At 43.7% G+C, this 17257-nt stretch overlaps 1 protein-coding gene across 1 annotated transcript in view; it reads left to right on the plus strand.

Moving 5' to 3' along the window:
• ASAP3 (ArfGAP with SH3 domain, ankyrin repeat and PH domain 3) overlaps nucleotides 1–17257 on the plus strand; it is a 77891-nt gene that overhangs the window by 5324 nt on the left and 55310 nt on the right. The window lies entirely within an intron of this gene.

Below are 17257 nucleotides of genomic sequence, written 5' to 3' on the forward strand. Positions count from 1 at the left end.
GAGCAGTACATGTGAAAAGGATCTAGGAGTCTTGGTAGACCACAAACTTGACATGAATCAGCAGTGTGATGCAGCAGCTAAAAAAGCCAATGCAATTCTGGGCTGCATCAATAGGAGTATAGCATCTAGATCAAGGGAAGTAATAGTACCACTGTATTCTGCTCTGGTCAGACCTCACCTGGAGTACTGTGTCCAGTTCTGGGCACCACAGTTCAAGAAGGATACTGATAAGCTGGAACGTGTCCAGAAGAGGGCAACCAAAATGGTCAAAGGCCTGGAAACAATGCCTTATGAGGAATGGCTTAGGGAGCTGGGTATGTTTAGCCTGGAGAAGAGAAGGTTAAGGGGTGATATGATAACCATGTTCAAATATATAAAAGGATGTCATATAGAGGAGGGAGAAAGGTTGTTTTCTGCTGCTCCAGAGAAGCGGACACGGAGCAACGGATTCAAACTACAAGAAAGAAAATTCCACCTAAACATTAGGAAGAACTTCCTGACAGTAAGAGCTGTTCGGCAGTGGAATTTGCTGCCAAGGAGTGTGGTGGAGTCTCCTTCTTTGGAGGTCTTTAAGCAGAGGCTTGACAGCCATCTGTCAGGAATGCTTTGATGGTGTTTCCTGCTTGGCAGGGGGTTGGACTGGATGGCCCTTGTGGTCTCTTCCAACTCTATGATTCTATGGTTCTATGATTCTATGTTGTTGAACTCCAACTCTCATCAGCCCCAGCCAGCATTGGCAATGGTCAGTGATGGGAGCTGTGGTCCAGCAACATCTAGGGAAGGTGTCACATTACCCACCCTGTATATAATTTTATACATGTAGATCCTGCCTTGTTGCTAAGTCAGCGGCAGTAATGCTTCTGAATTCCAGTTGCTGCAAACTACTGCAGGGGAGAGGGCTCTTGCATTTGGGTCTTGCCTGCGGGCTCTTTGCACAGACACCTGCTTGGCCACTTTGAGAACAGGATGCTGGACTAGATGGGTCTTTAGCCTGATCCAACAGGCTCTTCTTATGTTCAAGGAGTGTGCTTGAAATGGATCTTGGATCCATCTCCACTTTGAAATAGTTGTTGCTTTATGATTGGAAATAGCTTCATGGGCTAATTTTTGGGGTCACTGGGAAGCAGAATATAAAGGATATTAGTAATACAAACAATGTTAGCAATGCAAAACAATCATCATCATGCTGTTGGGTTGCGTGCCTTTGAGAATCATTTGCAACCTGACATATCTGATTCATGCACATTGGATCCCTACACCTCACCCGTGATCTGCTTCTTTGTTGCCTCTTATCAAATGCCAGGCTACACAGCTGGTCAAAGGGCACCTGCATGTTGTCCTGGCTTATGTGTATGTTTCCACACTCCAATAACTGTAAGACTCATACGGTAGAAGAAGAAGAAGAAGAAGAGGAGTTTGGATTTGATATCCCGCTTTATCACTACCCGAAGGCGTCTCAAAGCGGCTAACATTCTCCTTTCCCTTCCTCCCCCACAACAAACACTCTGTGAGGTGAGTGGGGCTGAGAGACTTCAAAGAAGTGTGACTAGCCCAAGGTCATCCAGCAGCTGCGTGTGGAGGAGCAGAGACACGAACCCGGTTCCCCATATTATGAGTCTACCGCTCTTAACCACTATACCACACTGGCTGTGTCCAAATGGTCATCCGTAATATAGAGCCCTTTATATTTTGTTGCAGCTTTTTTCTTTGAGTGGGCCGTTGCCTTTAAAACAATAACAACAACAACAACAACAACTGCTTGCTACTGTGATCTGGCACTATTCAGGGTGGAAATGAAGCAATAGGATGTTCCTGAATAGGCAAATTGCGGAAGATGAGGAGCTTAATTGCCCAACAGACACGTTGTGGCCCAAGAACTCTGCAAAATGCACATTGTGGTGGCAGGTTCCCCAAGGCGGTTCTAACACTATGAGAGTACAGTGCCTCTCCTTGGTATGGTGTAGGCACACATTTGGAGATGCTATTGCATTGCACCTGTGGTTCACCAGAAATGCTTTGTAATTAAACTGTCTGACCTCATGAGAGCTGAAGAAAAGCCCTGCTGGATCAGCCTCATCTAGTCCAGCATCCTGTTCTCACTGTGGTCAACTAGATGCTTATGGGAAGCCTCCAAGGAAGACCTGGACACAATAGCTGTCTTTCCGCTTGGGATTCCCAGCAACCATCATTCAGAGGCATATAGCCACTGGGGCTGGTAGCCATTGATAGCTTCATTCTACGATAATTTTCCTAATCCTTATTTAAAGCCATCCAAGTTAGTGGTTTTTGCTGCCTCCTGTGGGAGTGAGTACCGTAGCTTAATTATGCAAAAAAAAAAAAGCTTTCTTTTCTGTCCTGAATTTTCAAACATTCAGCTTCATAGGGTGGCTCCTGGTGCTAGTATTATGGGAGGTGGGGAGAGAGAAAACTTTTTCACTTCCTCCACACTTCACAACAGCCCCCTCTAGAGTAGGCTGATTCTTCTTCATTTGTACAGAGCAAGAAACAGGTTAAGAAATCAGAGCCACCCTGCAATTTCATTGCCAGACAAAGCTTTGCTCTTCTTCCAGATCCACTCTTCACATGAGCTCATGCTGACCTACTTCTAGATCATGCTTGGAAATCTGTCTTGGCCTCATGACCTCATATAGTTTACAGGTCAGGGGCTGGAAACAAAAGAACTCCACCTTCCATTGATTGTACAGTGCTGTATTTTTAAAGTTTAGAATTGCTGGGGGCCTAGTGATGCTACCCTGGCACCCCATCTGGGAAATCCATTTGACTCGGGGGAACTGTTTTGCCCCTGAAAGTTTTGCCTCTGGAAGTATATACTGAATTTTGCTTGCTTTTATATCACTGCTTTCTCAGCTCTTTTGGCTTGTGGTTGGCTTGTGTACGTGTGCCCCTCATTAAGCAAACGAGCTCTTCTTCTGCATAGTTATGTCCAGAGCTATACATGACCTATGGATTGCCCTAAATCTCCATTTTAACCGGTTAGACAAGAATCCCAGAAGCCACAGCTTGCAGTTATTTCCTGTAGTTAAGCAAAATGCCATTGGCCTACATGCATGTGTTTGGGAGACGTCATTTCCTCTGTATAGCAACCTCAGGTGCTGAGTGCCAATTGGATTATAGCCCAATTTGGGACACTGAGGAACAAGAGAGGCTATATCATTATGCAGAGGTTTGCAGAGGTATGAAAATGTATGTCAATCATCTGAAGTCATAACGACACTCACTTGTCAAAGTTGGCCCCAGGGATGGGGATCTGGCCCGTTGGTCTAAAAAGGTTCCCCACCCTCCACCGGAAGTGAGTGAAGTGGTTGAGGTTGCTGGGACTGAATTCAGTGAAGGTTGAGCTCATGGGCTGCAGCAAGCAGGTCAAAGAGAAGAACTGCAAATGTACCTGATCAGAGTTTCTCTCTTCTGATGCTGTCTTACAATTCTGAATGGCCAGGGCTGTGTCTTATTTACAGTAAATTATATCTTCCCTGTTCATCCCACCCACCCCAAATAGACACCAGGCTGCCTTTCAGCATAGGTTCCCATCAAATTACAACAGGTAGAATCAAGCTGGAGATGATAATAATAATAATAATAATAATAATAATAATAATAATAATAATAATAGTAAACCCAGCATTTAGAATTGCTGTATAACAAAGGAAATGCAGCAGTGAAAACAACCCTGATTCAAAATTGGAGTCGGAGGTGGTTAAAAGAACAGAATCTGCATCAAGCTCATTCTAAAGATGCTTAGACAACATTTCAGAACACCGGAGGCAGGAGGGGAAGTTGGCATTCCTGTCAGAATGGCGAGCCAGGGAGCGCCACAAGATTGAGGGTCCGATGCAATTTTGTGCTGATGGGCTGAGCTGTGACGAGATGGTTTCTCTCTCCCACTCACTTGTTCAGCTTCCCGCTTCCTAAGGGGTTGATCTCCTTTGGGGATTCGCAGTACTTGCTGCAGCAACCTTTAGAAACTGAAATGTGGAAGGAACAAATGTCACATGACCCAACACAACTCTTGTTACCCTCAAAAAAGGGGCTGTGGTCTCTGTTCACCACATTCCCTGTAGCATTCCCTATGTATGCACTTGCTCAGGGAGTCGTTCAGTTCATGTTATTGCTATTGGAACACCCCCCAAATGGCATCAAGAGGTAGTCATGGCCACCAACTTGGATGGCTTTAATGGAGGGAAAGAATATCAGTACAGTAGAGGATGTATCAGTACAGGATGGCTATGCTCTCCCTTCCTTGTTGGAGGCAGCATGCCTCTGAATGCCAGTAGCTGGCTGGAGTTGCTGTGGTGCTCACATTCTGCTTGTGGGGTTCTCATTAGGGTTGCCAGACTCAATAGAGGACAAGACTTCTGTGCCTTTATTTATTTATTTTTTTAAATTTAAAAAGCAAGTTTATTAATCGATTTAAAACATAACATAGAACAGAGGCATAGACGGCAACAGTGTAAGACAAAAACATCCAGTCTTATAAGTCATGACCATTGCCTATATCTATGCATATCTATGCGAATAAAAGAATACCCCTTCCCCCCACCCCCCACCCCTCTTTCTTTCTAAACCTTCCCTTACCATCATCCCTCCCTCCCCTCTGTTACCCTCTTTCCATATCGTACCATATGTATGTTATATATATACAACAATTTCAGAACAAGAAGAGAGAGAGAAAAATCAATAAGAATCATCGAAACTATAAATATTAACTCCTTCCTGCCATTTTCTAATGTATTCTTAAACTTATGCGAACGTACTACACCCAGTATATTTCTCTATTATACATGTCTAATACGTTCATTTTTCTTCATGCATCAAAAACCATATATATAAATTCAATTTTTCTTTCCCCCTTCTTTCTGTTTAATCAATTATTGCCAAATTCAGTGCACCTTTAGTATAATTTTGAACGTATAATTTATATTTTATCCAATTTTGCGATTTGCCTTTCAGGTTGTTTGTTAATAGGGCCATTTCTGCCAATTCTTGTAATTTACTCTGCCAATCCGTCAAAGTGGGGGCTTCAGTCTCCTTCCAGCTTTTTGCTATCAATAACCTAGCGGCTGCGGTTGCATATAAAAATAGTTCTTTCATTGCCGTTGGAATTTCGTTTCCAATTATACTTAAAATAAACGCTTCCGGCTTCTTAACAAAGGTTGTTCCTAGCATTTTCTTAATTTCCTCATAGATTTGGTTCCAAAATGTTTTGATCTTTTGGCAGGCCCACCACATGTGAAAAAGGTCACCCTTGTTTGCCCCACACCTCCAACAGGTGCTTGATGCATTTTTATATATTTTTGATAGTCTATAAGGGGTCAAGTACCACCGATGCTGGACTTTGAGCATGTTTTCTTTAATGGTATAACTCGCTGTAAAATTCATGTTAACCCTCCATAGTTGTTCCCAGTCTGCCAACATAATGGGTCGCCCAATATCTTGCGCCCACTTTATCATATTGCTTTTTACAGCCTCCTCCATTACGTGGTAATCCAGTAATAATTTGTACATTTTTGATATAATTTTGTTATTATTATTTATTAAGTTGACTTCTAATTTTGATGGTTTTCTCTCGAATCCTAATTTCTTATCCTTTATGAATAAATTATAAATTTGATGGTACTCCAACCATGTTGTGAAATATTTTTTAACTTCTTCATATTTTTTAATTGTTATTTGCTCATCCTTTTCTATCAATATGTTGTTATATGTTGTCCAGCATCCGTTCATGTTTCTTTTCTTGACCGCTGTTGCTTCCGTTGGGGATATCCATTTTGGGGTTTTTGGTTCTAAGTATTTTTTATATTTCCCCCATGTTTTTAGTAAAGGATATCTTATTATATGATTATTAAATCCTGTGTGGGACTTGCATTTCTCATAATTTAGGTAGGCATGCCACCCGAATCGGGTGTCATGCCCCTCCAAATCTAAAAGTTCTGTGTTTTTCAGAATGAACCATTCCTTTAACCATACGAAGCACACCGCCTCAAAATAAATTTTTAGGTCCGGGAGCCCGAACCCCCCTCTTTCCTTAGTATCGATTAATACTTTATGCTTTAGTCTGGGTCTTTTCCCGGACCATATAAATCTTGATAATTCTTTTTGCCAATTATCTAAAAATTCTAATTTTCGTATGATTGGAATTGTTTGAAATAAGAAGAGTAATTTTGGTAACACATTTAATTTAATTGCGGATATGCGCCCCAGAAAGGAGAGGTGAAGTCTATTCCACAGTTCTAAATCCTTTTTTATTTCCCCCCAAGTTTTCCGATAATTATCTTCAAATAGGTTTAAGTTTTTTGGAGTGATCCAGATCCCCAGATATTTTATTTTCGAATATATCTTTAAATTTGTTGCTTTTTCTATATTCAATTGTTCTTCCTTTGATAAATTTTTAACTAATAGCTTTGTTTTTCCTAAATTTAATTTAAATCCCGAGACTTTCCCATACTCTTCCATTACTTCTAATACTTTATTCAAGCTTTCTTTAGGCTGTTCCGTAGTAATTATAATGTCATCTGCGAATGATTTAATCTTATATTTATTTTTCCCTAAAATTATCCCTTTAATCTCTTCTTCATTTCTTATTTTTTGACATAATACTTCCAGGGCTAATATAAAAATTAGTGGGGATAGTGGACACCCCTGTCTTACTCCTTTGTTAATTTCGCATTTTTGAGACACCCTTCCGTTTATTATGATTTTTGCTGTTTGTTTTGTATATATTGCTTTGATGTTATTTTTGTACTGTTCTCCAAATTCCATATGGTGCATTAATTCTTTCATAAATTTCCAGGAAACCCTGTCGAAGGCCTTTTTGGCATCGACCGCCATTAAGGCAGCCGGTTTCTCTATCCGCAGATCTAAATATTCCAATATATTGATTATATTTCTTGTGTTATTATAGATATGTCTCCCTGGTAAGAAGCCTGATTGGTCCCTGTGTATTAATTCATTGAGGACTTTTTTGGTCCTCTCTGCCAGTATACTCGTGTACAGCTTGTAGTCGTTATTTAGAAGAGCTATAGGTCTATAATTAGAAATATCTAAAATATCTTTCCCTTGTTTAGGTATAATTGTAATGTAGCTTTCTTTCCAAGAGTTTGGCATTTTCCCTTTTTGTTGTATGTTATTCATTACATTTTTCAAAGGTTCTATCAATACCTCCTCTAATTTTTTATAATAAAGTGATGACAAGTCTGGAAACCTTAAAGAGAAACCAGCAGACCCTTTGTTTAATTTCCAAGCAAAGGGTCTGCTGGTTTCTCTTTAAGGTTTCCAGACTCAAAAGAGAGCAGGGCAATTAAAGGCACAGAAGTCCTGTCCTCTATTGAGTCTGGCAACCCTAGTTCTCATGGGCATCTGGTTGGTCACTGCGAGAACAGGATGCTGTGCTAGATGGTCTTTGACCTCTGATCTGGGAGGGCTCCTCTTATGAGTAAAACAAGGGAAACCTTCACTGAACAGGGGATAAAACAGCATACCTCAGAGCAGTTGCCAACATGGTGTCCTTCAGATGTTGGACTACAACTCACATCAGCCCCAAACAGCAAGGCCAATGGTCAAGGACTATGGGTATTGTGGTCCAACAACATTTGGAGTACCTTCTTTCTAAAGAAGTGTGCATGCACACGAAAGCTCATACCAAAATAAAAACTTAGTTGGTCTTTAAGGTGCTACTGAAGGAATTTTTTAATTTTGTTTCGACTCAGACCAACACGGCTACCTACCTGTAACTAGAACATTTGGAGTGTACTACTTCTAGAGAAATTGCCTTGGGGTGACATTTCCTCAATATTGGCTAACAGTTAAAAAAAAGACAAAGGAAAAATAAGCTAATGGATATTGCCACACGCTACAAGAATGAATTTCAAAAGTTGGTTTCCTTCCTGGGCCAAGGCCAGAAACCCTCCTTCACCTCTATCCACTCCAGTCTGGGTCTGCATAGGCTGGATTGAAATGTTGTTTTCAGGAGACAGAGAAAGTCTCATCATGGAGGAAGAGGCAAAGTGGAGGAGGGACACTGTACAGACATGTCTGGGCAAATTTCAGACACTGAAGTGGAGAGCTAATTGAGCCTTGTGACAAAATTCTTCAAAACGCTTGCAAAAACAAACAAACAAACAAACAAACAAACGTGTGTGTGTTTGTGTGTGTGTGTGTGTGTGTGTGTGTGTGTGTGTGTGTGTGTAGGACATCAGCCTTGGCCTCCAGTCTATGAAAATAATTGAGAAATCCAGGATTTTACTGTAATTCTATCCTGGGCAGTAGTGAGTCCATCTTAAAGCAAAGGTCGGGAGTGAAATATAGTTTTAGGCTGTTAAGTAGATTGTAGCAGTAACTGGGGAGGGGGTGATTAATTGCTTTCCCGCCCATAGTGGATACTTCGGGGTGGGTTGTTCCTGGTAGTATGAATGTTTAAATGTGTATATTTTATGCAAAGGATTGAAATCCTTGTTATTGAGAGAGAGATGGATGGCTGTTCTTACCTGTTGATAACATTGCTGTACTTGTTTCAATGGATAAATAATGGCCGCAGTCCTTAGAATACACTGAAGAAGAATAAGAGTTTGGATTTGATATCCCGCTTTATCACTACCCTAAGGAGTCTCAAAGCGGCTAACATTCTCCTTTCCCTTCCTCCCCCACAACAAACACTCTGTGAGGTGAGTGAGGCTGAGAGTCTTCAAAGAAGTTTGACTAGCCCAAGGTCACTCAGCAACTGCTCACTTTTAATCTGGAATCAGTCCAAGCATAGGGATCTGAACCTTAGTCATCGTAAATCTGAAAATATTTTGACCCGTTACCTACCATCTGAAATAACCGTGCCTGGTCTTTCACTGAATGTAGTACAGTATTGCAAGCTTAAGAGAAATTGATGAAAGATCTACAGCAGGGGTAGCCGACATGGTGCCCTCCAGCAGGATTTGACTACAATTCTCATAAGCCGCAGCCAGGATAGCCATGAGCGACCATGTTGGCTACCCAGGATCAACACTTTACGACTCACGAAACTAGAGTTATTTTCACAGTTTAAGGTCAGCAATGAGGAAAAGTGGGGCTCTTGTGCCTTGAATTGGGCAGAAATTCAACTGATTAAGCCTTTTCTACTATGGAAATAAATTTGCGGGGGAAACCTTGCCTGTTGGCACTCTGCCTGCCAAGCATCTTAGTACTTGACATGTGACCCCCTGATTTAATTCTGAGCCTTCCACCCCACCTGCAAGAAATATGCAAATTTGCATGATGCAAAGTGCATGCATTATTTATGCAAATGCATGCCCACTTTTGCAGGTAGGGCAGAGGGCCCAAGTCCACAGACATTGTATTGGCCTCAGAAAATCTTCTTGGCACCCCTGACTCTGAATATCTTTTTTTATACTCTGCTGCTCCTAATTTTAGATTTCATAGCTGCCCTTTTCAGGCTGGGCTTCCTAAACAGTTGGCTGTGTTTTATTGCCGTACCAACCAGTTCCCACTTCATTGAGCAGCTCTGCAAAGTGGAGAATGGCTCTCATTGATCTTACTTAACAACCAGCCTGCAAAAGAAAGGGAGATTTCCAAAGAGGCACTCTCTTTCTGACAGCCAGAAAAAAAGAATCTATCTGGCTAGCCGGGCACATTTGGAAGGAATTCAAGGCTGATTCTAGAATGCAGAGTGTAAATTAGACAATTGCACAGAGAGGCTCCATGGGGTCAGTGATGGGGTCTAATGCAGTCACAGATGGAGGCTGTGTGAGGTCACCACCAGCTACAGGTGCAGAGCTGTCTCCTCTCTCTCATTCTGGAGACATTTTTTCCTTGCATCTCTGCATCTGCGGCTGAGCTGATTATCCTCAAGGAGGGGTGTATATCTCTGAGAGATTTTGGACTGCAGCTGCATAAGTCCAGTGGGACATGCACAGCTGCCTGGCTTGGCTTCTGCTGGCATGAGCTTGGGGATCTTAGAAAGTAAAATAAAAAGCAGTGTCTGTGGGCGTGTGTAAGATGCTATTTTGCACACCAGGAAGGCTCTTTTTTGAACTGTTGATAGACATAGGTAGTTACCTTGGATGGAGTCAGACCCCTGCACATCTAGTTCAGTACTGTCAATACTGATTGATGGCGATGCTCCATGGCTTCAGAGGGGGACATTCCTAGTCCGTCTTGGAGATGCTGAGGATTGAACCTGAGACCATCTGCTTGCAAAGCAGATGCTTTGTTACTGAGCTGCCGTTGGATTGTCAACCTCATGCAGCTGCTGGATGACCTTGGGCTAGTCACACTTCTTTGAAGTCTCTCAGCCTCACTCACCTCACAGAGTGTTTGTTGTGGGGGAGGAAGGGAAAGGAGAATGTTAGCCGCTTTGAGACTCCTTAGGGTAGTGATAAAGCGGGATATCAAATCCAAACTCCTTCGACAGTGAGTTGTGGGATGGTGATGTCTTCCTAGCACTTTGTCAACCCATGGGTGGGGAACCTAGGACCCTCCGGATGTTGTTTGACTCCCCTCAGTCCCAGCCAGTATACCAACAGTAATGGGAATTACAGTCTAGTGCACTGTTTCTCAAACTCGGGTCCCTAGCTGTTGTTGGACTACAACTCTCATCATCCCTGACCACTGGTCCTGCTAGCTAGGGATGATGGTATTTGCAGTCCAACAATATCTGGGGATCCACAAAAGGTTTTCCCATGCTCTAACTTCCTTGCCTTTAAAAAACAAAGGTTCAGGAGAAGTTGCTAGAGAGCAGGGGTTGCGGTACTGACGTCCTCTAGATGTTGTTAGACTGCAGCTCCCATCATCCCCTGACCATTGGGCATGCTGGCTGTGGCTGATGGGGGGTTGTCCAACAACATATGGAGAGCACCACATTGCAACTCCTGCTGTAGAACAAGAGAATGGAATACAGGCGACTCTCAACTTATGCTTGGGTTATGTTCTGGACAGTGTTCAAAGTTCAGCAGGAGCCAGGCATATTTTGCACCTGGCTATCAGCCACTTGCAACCAAATGAAGATGCTTGGGCACCAGGATGATACCTGACATCTCTCCCATCTGGAGGTGCATGCCTGGGGATCTTGACTGTTTTCACACACTAGCAACACAACCTGCAGAATTCTATCTGTTACATTTTATCTGCACAATCAGAATGAATTTCGGGAACCAAGAAGTCATATTGAAAAATACGACTTTCAAGCTGTCAGGCCCAACAATAATAACTAGGCATTCCATTTTGGGGACTGGTTTAAGGAGCCATATGACGCCTAGCTTATATATCTGAGCTTATAAATGTGAATATGCACAAGTTGCAATTTACCTGTACAGCAGACAGGTGAGCTTTCGTTGTTGATTGGAGGAGTGGGGCATAGGTCTTGGCTTGAGAATAGGCATGTTTACAAATGTTTTGTCTGAACAATGCTAGAATGCTTGCAAGAACTTCCAGATCTTTGAAAGTAGGAAAGTGAAGGAAGGGGATGTTTCTTCTGAGATGGCAACAAAATGCAAGGGTGTGGCCTCATTCTTAGCTTTATGAAAAACAAAAAAACAAATCTGTTTGCTGCAACTGAGAATCTCATGCTATGGAGTATAATTAGCAACAAGCAGTCTGCCTCTCACCTGCGTCTGGTCTTCCAGGAACAAAGTAGGTGTTTGTCCCTCCTGCAGCTCCTGAGACAGGCTCAGGCCTGCCAAGGACACTGTGGATGTTGGTGGAGCCCTGCTTCCTTGCTTAGGTGGATTCCTGACTGTGAGGTTCGTGCTGTTTTCAGGGAGCAATGAGAGGCTGACTCGGAGGCAAATCCAAGCACCTCTGATGGTTGCAGGTTCAAATTTGTTTATTTGCAAAGGTATAGCCCACACTTTCACAAAAATAAAGCAAGGTGTGGTACAACACCTAAAGATAGAATCAACGAAAAGATCCATAAAAACAGAAATAGATATCAGTAGATACTGATTGGTTATAAGGAAACCACCCTGAGATTAAAAGCTCTACTGACTGAGCTATCCCAGCTGTTAACATCAGGTTCTAAACAAAGAACTAAGGCTGCCTTCCATGCATGCTAAAGGTTGCGTTGGGATTAGGGTTGCCAGACTCAATAGAGGACAGGACTTCTGTGCCTTTAATTGCCCTGCTCTCTTTTGAGTCTGGAAACCTTAAAGAGAAACCAGCAGCGCCTTTGTTTAATTTCCAAGCAAAGGGTCTGCTGGTTTCTCTTTAAGGTTTCCAGACTCAAAGAGAGCAGGGCAATTAAAGGCACAGAAGTCCTGTCCTCTATTGAGTCTGGCAACCCTAGTTGGGATCCTCTGGGTTGTGTGTGCTGTAATGCAAGTGCTGATGAAGTCCCTTCCCTTAAGAAGACCCCTTTCCCCCAGCCAAGCTCCCCTCCCCTCCACGGTTTTCCTCTGACTTCATCCCATTTTAACAAATGTTATCCCTTGCTTGACCCTAAACAATTGCTTTCTCCCCATCCCATGATTACATCCTCCAAGTATTTTTCCAGCACTGTTATCATGACTGAACCTCAGCCAAGCTTAAGGTTAACTCTTTGCTGCTCCATCCGTCTCTGCAACCTGTTTGATGGTTTGTGGCAGTGCTGCTCTCATAGATGAGCAGGTAAACAAAGACCCCTGCAATTTGGCGTGAGGGAGGAATAAATTCAATTTGCGATGAAAATCTGGCAATTAGTGCTGACAGAAAAATTAACCACCAAACTCTCTCTCCTAAAGCAAGTAATAAAACTGTTAGTCTTAACCTTAATCCCTGTCCATTGACTTGCACTGAAAGTCTAAGCCAGGCTTTCTGATATTTTCATTCCAACCCCATGCTAAATATACCCATCCCATGCCGAAGGCTTGGGGTGGTAATATCGGGGGGGGGGGTGTTTATTGTTACACCCCAAGCTTTGATTTATACAGCCAGGGCACCACATCCCATTTGCCACTTGAGGTGGAACAGGAAGTGCCTCCCTGCCCTGCTGCTGCTGCCGCCGCCAACACCACCCGCTCTGCTACCACTGCCAGGAGGTGCTAATTTCAGGGAAGATCACACAGGTTTTGGGTGAGATGGTGCTGCTGCTTCTCTTGTCTCTGGAGGAGGCAGTGGGGTAGGTGGGATGCCTGCAGGAATGCTGCCTGGGCGACTTCTGCCACCTGAGGCAGCCTCCTCCCCCTGCCTAATGGCTCTGCCAGCTGCATACAGCTAAGGTGAAAAGCTACAGCGTGCTGTCATTGCTGATTTAGAGTTAATAACCGATTGAGGTTGCTTGTGGTCAGGGCCAGATTTAGGTTTGATGAGGCCCTAAGCTACTGAAGGTAATGCGGCCCTTTATATGTCCAGCTGTCCTTTGTCAACAACAAATTGTCACTGTTTTTTGTGTTGAATATACAGCATGCTATATGGTAATTTATGGACCTAAAGGTAAAGGTACCCCTGATCATTAGGTCCAGTCGCAGACGACTCTGGAGTTGTGGCACTCATCTCGCTCTGTAGGCCGAGGGAGCCGGCGTTTGTCTGCAGACAGCTTCAGGGTCATGTGGCCAGTATGACTAAGTCACTTCTCGTGAAACCAGAGCAGCGCACGGAAACACCATTTACCTTCCCGCCGGAGCGGTTCCTCTTTATCTACTTGCACTTTGATGTGCTTTTGAATTGCTAGGTTGGCAGGAGCTAGGACTGAGGAACGGGAGCTCACCCCATCGCGGGGATTCGAACCGCCGACCTTCTGATCGGCAAGCCCTGTATGGAGTTATCCACACACATACCAAGCCATCTGAAGGCAGCCCTGCACAGTATAGGGAAGTATGGTGTGTGTGTGTGCACACACTCGCCTCCAGAGTGACTAAGCCGCTTCTCGTGAAACCAGAGTAGCGCACGGAAACACCGTTTACCTTCCCGCTGTAGCGGTTCCTATTTATCTACTTTCACTTTGATGTGCCTTTGAACTGCTAGGTTGGCAGGAGGAGGGACCGAGCAACGGGAACTCACCCCGTCGCGGGGATTCGAATCGCCGACCTTTTGATCAGCAAGCCCTAGGCTCTGTGGTTTAGACCGCAGCGCCACCCGCGTCCCTAATTTATGGACCTAATCTAATAGGTCTCTAAAGCCATTTGCACATAATAAATAGGAGCATACACAACACAAAACACTGTTGCTGTATGTAGGTTTTATTTTATTTGTTTTTTATCTTAACAACTGGATGTACATATCCAAAATATGTTTTTCCTTTACATTGTTTGGGGGCCCTCAAGAGAGTGGGACCTTAAGCTATAGCTTGTTTAGCTTATACGTAAATCCAGCACTGCTTGTGGTTGTTCCTTCTTAGGGAAGAGTTGTGGGGTAGGGACTGCCCTGATCTCAGAGGTGGAAGGGAGAGAATGCTTCAGGAGAGCAAGACAGATGGAACCACTACTAGCTTCATCTGTAACTTGAAGAACTTGCTTTTCCATCCTCCCTCACATTACTTTCCCCTTGTGTGTCATATCTCTTTTGAATTGTGAGCCTGAGGGCAGGGGCTGTCTTAGTATTGATTTTTTGTTGTTGTCTTGAGAGACTTTTTGGCTAAAGGGGTGGTGTGCAATTGCTCATTAATAAGAAAAAAAACAAAAAACTTTTGCAAAACTCATGCAAATTTGCAAAGCAGCCAATCGCTGGTGACCCTCTGGGTGTGGATGAGCACTTAACAGTAATGGACATTTTGCCTCAAATGGCCAGACAGAGAGAGAAGGCTGGTGTCTCTCCTTTTTACTGTGGCAGAAAGGCATCTTTAGGATCCGGCTTTGTTTTGTGATTCATTGTTTGAATCCCTCCCAGCGAGGGCAGAAGGAAAGTGGGATTGGAAGTTACTTTGGATAGAAAGGAGGGCTCAGGAGACGCACCTGTTTCCACATTCACAGAGGCTCCTGTTTGGCTGTTGGGGGCATTTTATGCTTTTGGTACCCCAGTCCCAGCTGCCTTCTTTCTGTTCTCCATGCATGCAAATAGCTTGGTCGGTAGACCATGGGTTTACATCAGTCAGGGTCATGCGTTCGAGCCCCACATTGTGCAAAATATTCCTGTATTGCAGGGTGTTGGACTAGATAACCCTCATGGTCCCTTCCAACTCTGTATTTCTATGACTCTATGATTCAGATACCTTCTGTGTGCATTTGTAAGGATACAATTCAGCAGAGATCTCTATCAACCTTTTTAGCCTCAGTGGCTAGCTGCTTGGCTTCTCCTTTTGCATGAGTGAGGTGAAACAAACCAAGCAGTCTTCAGTTAACCATAGTTTCCCATTTTCTCCAAACCAGGAAAGATTGTGACATCTGAATTACACCACTGACAGTTGGTTTCTAAACAGTGAAATACTTAGGCCCTAGGAAGTAATAGCATGCACGACAAAAGGACAAAACACTTTGCTTTCTTTAAAAAATATGATTGACTGACCTTCTTTGGATGACCTTGGCTATCATTTTATTGGGCAGTATAAAATGTCACTGGAATGGATGCTCTTATATCCCACTGTAGTTTCTCTGGTGCTGCAATTTAAGTCTTGAATATCTCCTTGAACAGGCCTTTTAAACTTTACTGCGAACCATTTCTCCCCCTCACTCCCTGATACAGTATCTGAAATTATACCCCTGGATGGAGGATGGAGAGAGGCACTTTCAGGGATACTGTAACCATGGACAAATGACTGAAGGGGGGAGTACAGTATTTGGCCTCCAGAAAGGAAATCCCTTCCTGCTATTAAAGGTTCCTAGTTTTGATGGCTATTTGCTGGCAGCCAGGATTAGAGGCAGGCAGCATGCCTGTGAATTCCAGAGAGGGCTATGATTCTCCTGCCTCCTGCTAGGCAAAAAGGATACTGTATTGTAGATATTCTGATATAGGGCAACTAAAATGACCAAGGGGGTGGAGTGCAGGGCTTTGAACTTTTTAGCTGAGAGAAAAAATGAGCAAGAGGTGACATGATAGAAGTTTCTAAAATTATGTATGACATGGAGAAAGTGGAGAGAAAAGTTGTTCTCCCTCTAGAGACCCTGGGAACATGCAATGAAGCTGAAGGTTGGAAGATTGGGGCAGATAAAAGAAGGCACTTCTTCACATAGTGCATAGTTAAAACTATGGAACTTGCTCTCATGGGAGGGGAGGCAGTGATGGGCGCCACTCTTCCTCACCATGTATTTGATTCAAACGGGTGTCTGTCTGAGCTGTCCCTGAGCGCAGGCTCCATTTTTGTAATCGGCTATGTATTTTGAAACATAATAGTATTTTGACTTGCATATATCAGAGCCAACTCCTAGGGGCCGAGGTCCCTTCACACCCCCAATAAAATATTTGAGGGGGCTGGGTCCCTCCAAAATTGATGGGCATTGCCATTCAAATGGTGAGCGTGTGCTACATCTTGTGATCAATTACGCAGGATGGTGCTTACCTGCCCCTCCCCCCATGTTTTGTTCAAGTTGGCACCCTTGCTTGCATAGTTTTGCTGCTGCCTTTGCTGTGACCCAGTGCAAGACGGTTAAATAAGTGGATGCTATAACTTAATGGGTTGTTGCCTGGTTCTTTTATTAAGAGGGAAACCAAGAGGAAGCCGGCTAACCTTCATTAGGTGGAATTGCTCAAAAAAGGAAAGGCTTCGCAACCTCATTCCAAAGCTTTAATTTTCGTTGCCAAGGATGGGGTTTTAATATTCTGCCTAACTCACACGTGTAAGAGACTGGAGAGATAAATTGTATTCAGTATGTCCTCTCCTAGCCATCAATAACTCATCCCACAGTCACACCAGAAGCTCCTGTATACCAAATCAGACCATTGGCCCATCTAACTTGTCTACAGTGTAGACACTGACTGGGGCTCTCTATACTGGCTGGCAGTGTCTCTAGAGTTTCAGAGTTCAGACCCTACCTGGAGATGCCGGGGATTGAACCTGGGACCTTTTGCAAGCAAAACAGTTGCTCTACTGCTGAGCTGAGCTCCTGGACAGGCCACATTCCAGTCTCAAGACAGAGTGCAAGAGAAGGCAGCAGACATTCAAATGAGGCCCTGCTAGGTGCTTAGGCAGGTTTCAGGTTGCGCCAGGGGCTGCCTGAATGTCTTGCGCTGAGGTCTTCCCCATCATTTGATACCTTTGATCCTTTCAAACTAGAAGCGCCTGTGATCTTCTGCATGCAAAACGTGTTCTCTGCCACAGAGCTATGCCCTTGTTGCAGCCAGGGAGGAACTGGCTGGAAGCCACACCTCCTTTTCTGCACTGTTCAGTCAATGCATTCTCTCTCTTTCACTC

The sequence above is a fragment of the Zootoca vivipara genome, chromosome 6, assembly GCF_963506605.1.
Source record: "Zootoca vivipara chromosome 6, rZooViv1.1, whole genome shotgun sequence".
NCBI lineage: Eukaryota > Metazoa > Chordata > Lepidosauria > Squamata > Lacertidae > Zootoca > Zootoca vivipara.